The 3,952-nt window shown below is 39.7% G+C and overlaps 1 protein-coding gene across 1 annotated transcript in view; it reads left to right on the top strand.

Moving 5' to 3' along the window:
- LOC118321202 (CD151 antigen-like) overlaps window positions 1–3,952 on the top strand; it is a 22,233-nt gene that overhangs the window by 8,631 nt on the left and 9,650 nt on the right. The gene's annotated exons all lie outside the window — the stretch shown is intronic.

Here is a 3,952-nt window from a genome sequence, read left to right as displayed (position 1 = left end):
GAATAGCCTCAGGGAATGTACTACTTTTCAGGTGTTCTTCTCAAACTTTGTCCCTGTCGATCACCGTAGGCCACCACCTGCACAGGTACAAAACAAAGGAAAACACTGCTTCTGTATCCCAAAGGCTTCTTATTTGCTGTCTGTTATTCTGTTCGATGCAAAACCGTAACTTTCAGTAAAACTTTCTGTCCCGTCTTCAGCCAGATGGCATCAGCGTATTATTGGAAGAAACAAAACATTTTTCATGTGGTGATACTTAGCAGATGTGAAGCAACAAAAGACTTTTAATTAGCATCCATTGTAGAAGTAAATGACATTCTCAGACAGTGATTCTGTGCACAAAACATGACTTTGTCACTGAGGTCATTCTTGGCATTTTTCAACTCTAGAATAAACCAAAAAGTAAATCTGGGACACTGTATACAACTTCCAGAAGTAATAGTTTGTTAGAAGGACATTGTGGTGCCACACACCTGTGCTGAGAACCAGCCAAGGTCAGGGTGTCAGCCTCGGTTGCGTTCAGTTCAGACAAAACAAAAAGTTCATACAATAGGAACGTGTGTGCCCATATTTGATTTGGCACACTCTCTACACAGCACTTGGTTTTGCCAACAGAGACACCTGCATGACACTAGAACCAGCTCAAAATACAAACACACTACTATGCACACACTTCTGCACAAACACACACTGCTCAGGCGGTTATCCACACATTTCAACATGGCAAATGTATGCATGCACACCACTGTGTGTGCAGCTCAAATGTTTGCCTCGTATAAGCTCTGCAAGAACATGCGTCATCTTTGGCATTATCCATTTTCACCGGAGACGAGTCCACATAATTCTGCACGGCCAGATATTGTCAGCTTTAGACAAGTAAGAAGCCAAAACATACCCGGCATACAAAGTGTATTTCTATGTAGCATTCCTGAAGTAGCACGTGGGGAAATGAGAACATCTACAACAAATTTATGGCACACACAGTTATTTAATTACCTTTTTTAACTTTTCACATAAAAAAAGAAAAGCGGTGAAACAATTATGAAACAACTGTCGGCCACATCTGTCAATCCTCATTTTATTACTTGTAACGACTGAAATTTCTGACAAAAAAATACTTTTTATTCCATCCAAGTCTGGGACACCTGTGTTAATAGCTGTATTTATATCTGTAAAAATGAAAACAGTAGTTAGAAAATATAGAACTATTCTGTCAAGGGTAAGTGGAATGGATGTGTTACTCTTGTAATATAATGATAATAATTCTAATAATACAATTCTTTTTCAGCAGTAAAATGGTAAAACCAGTTTCCTTTCTTTCCTTTCCTTTCTTTCTTATTGTCTGGATGAGACTGAGATTGAGATTACTATTTTGTGTTGGATAGTAATAATTTTTAAGGAGCTGTCTTTCGCTTTTATTGACATTGAAATTTGAGGGAAAAAACGCTCAGATGTGGGTGTTGACTTCAGGTCCCCAGGGCAACCAGTGTGGGGAGGTTTTTTTTGAAGCTCTAAAACATAACTGAAAAGTCAATAGTTCTGGACGCAATAAATGTCCCCCATTCAGATTACCCGATTTAGCACTCAGCACTTGTGTATAAATCTAGATGCGTGCACCACCTCTTCTGCCGTGTGTTGTGTGTGTGGTTTTGAAACGCTTGGTGCATCCTGAAGAGTCGAGATTAGGGCGATGAATCACAGAAGAAATGAACTTGTCGGCAGGGAGAGATGCTATCGAGATTGTTAAAGAGGGCAAACATAAGGGCGGGGTGGTGGGGAGGAGGAGGTAATTGTTTTCCTGTATGTGGCGAGTGCCTGGTACCTGCTGGGAGTACACGAGAGCAGCAGCGGCGATTGGTAACAATGTCCTGTAACCTAAAGGTCACAAGTTCTCACTACAATAAAGCTGATGCAGCCATAGCATCAACAGGATACTCTGAAGCTGCAAGGCTTTAATAAAGTAGCTGCAGTTGATTAAAGCTCTTATCAGACTTTCTGTAGGGCTGTTAGAGATAGCTATAGAAAGTATGAGGGAAGTCAGTAAGACAAAGAGAAAAAGAGGAAAGCTCTCCCTCAGGAAGAGGGGTGTGGTGTGTGTCTGCAAACACAGCTTCATTGTTTTGCAGGAGAAAAGCGACAGAACGGTGTAATGAGTCAGGGAGAGGACGGAGAAACTTTTTCCTTCCGAATGATAGAGCCAAATGGAAAGCAGTCCTAACAGAGGCTGGATCCACCTGTGGAGAAACTGACTTCATACAGTTAGACCGGACCATATTACAAGTCTGAGTGTGTCTCAGTCTGCCTTTCTCTTTAGTTCTCTCTCTCTCTCTCTCTCTCTCTCCCTCTATCTCTCCACATACCTCTTTTCTGTCAAGTCTTTATGTGTTTGACTTTTCTGTCTTTCTGTCTAACTTCTTTTTGTCTTCCTTTATATTTATCTTCTCTCTCTTTCTGTGTATGTTTCCAATGTTATGAAAAAAAGGCAGTAAAGTTACGGCTTAGATTTATTGTGTTTGTAACTTTTGGTTTTTGGGCTGCAACTTATATTTGTTAATTCTCAATTAATTGATTAATTATTTAGTCTATGAAACTTAAAAGAAGTTTCCATTCCATTTCCCTGAGCCCTTCAAGTAGTCCAAACCTAAAAACAACAAAAGCACTATTGTTTGGGCTTTTGAATTTTCTCTATTGCCTAATTGTTTCAGTTCTAATTTAGGACTTTATGTAAAATACAAATACAGCCAGTGTTTATCATCTATTGGCAGAAATGGAATATAATATCCATCGCTACCTTAGAATAAGCTGTTTTTAAACTATAGAGGGGGCAAGTCCTCTTCCCTGGAGTCCGCCATGTTGAACTGCCATGTTTCTGCAGTAGCCCAGAGGAGACAAACCAAACACTGGTTCCAGGTAGGGGTGGTTGTGATTTTGTGCGTTTCGCAGCCACCGTAGTTCCTCCTTCATGCTTGGAGGGGACCGGTAAAGCGACAGAGTTGCGATCTGCAACTACACAGCTAGATGCCACTAAATCCAACACACTGGTCCTTAAAATAAATGAGCAGAGAGACACAGTACAGTATTTTACAATATGTAGTTTACACTGAATGATAATAGTGTATAGGATGTCAAATATAAGGAAAATATCGATAAGCAAAAAATATATGACTGCAATTTATTACTCTCAACTCTTTTCAACTTTCTGGCTTACTGTCTGTCTTTCAGTGCCTCTCAGCATCTCTATTTTCTCTCTATATCTCTTTGTATTTGTTTTTTTCTTATCTGACTATATTTGTTGTTTCATTTTCTTTCTATTGGATTGTATTTTAAATGAGGCAACGGGCTGGCAGAGCTGTAAGCTGAAGCAAAGGTTAAAGAGATCTCTGCTTCATAGTTCATTTCTGTCAGGCTGCTCCGCTCGCCTGTTCCGCAACCTGATGAGTCTTTCATGACTTGGTTATGATCTTCGCTCATGATCGGCAGGCATTTATTCAGCTGCAAGGCAGAGTTTCTTAGGACAGTCTTTTAGGGTTCAAAAAAGGCAAGAGTTAGATGAAAAGTATTCTATCTCATTTAAATTCATTTCTATATTGTGTTGAATAACTTAAATACAGCCAAGTTGGGTAATGTGTTTTTGTGTGTAAATAACTGTGTGAAGAAAATAGTGCATCTCTTTTAAAGGTGGTCTATATGTTATATGGTCTAGTGAAGTGCTTGTGCTTAGTTTGAAATCTGTGCACACCTTCTCTGTGTGTGTCTGTGAGTTTTTTAATGCATGGTGCATCTTGAGGAGTTGAGATCACAGCCATGAATCACAGAGAAGGAATGAACTTGTCAGGAGAGAGGGAGGATCGCTAGAGATTGCCAAAGATGGAGAACATAATGGAGTTTTGATGGGTGACATAAAGTCACACACAAACACATACACACACAAAACTCCATTATGTTCTCCATC

Source organism: Morone saxatilis, unplaced genomic scaffold (assembly GCF_004916995.1).
Source record: "Morone saxatilis isolate NCDOM2014 unplaced genomic scaffold, NCSU_SB_2.0 Contig11, whole genome shotgun sequence".
In the NCBI taxonomy this organism is placed as follows: Eukaryota; Metazoa; Chordata; class Actinopteri; family Moronidae; genus Morone; species Morone saxatilis.
The sequence above is the reverse complement of the archived record's forward strand: the minus strand, read 5'-3'. Positions and strand labels throughout refer to the sequence as shown.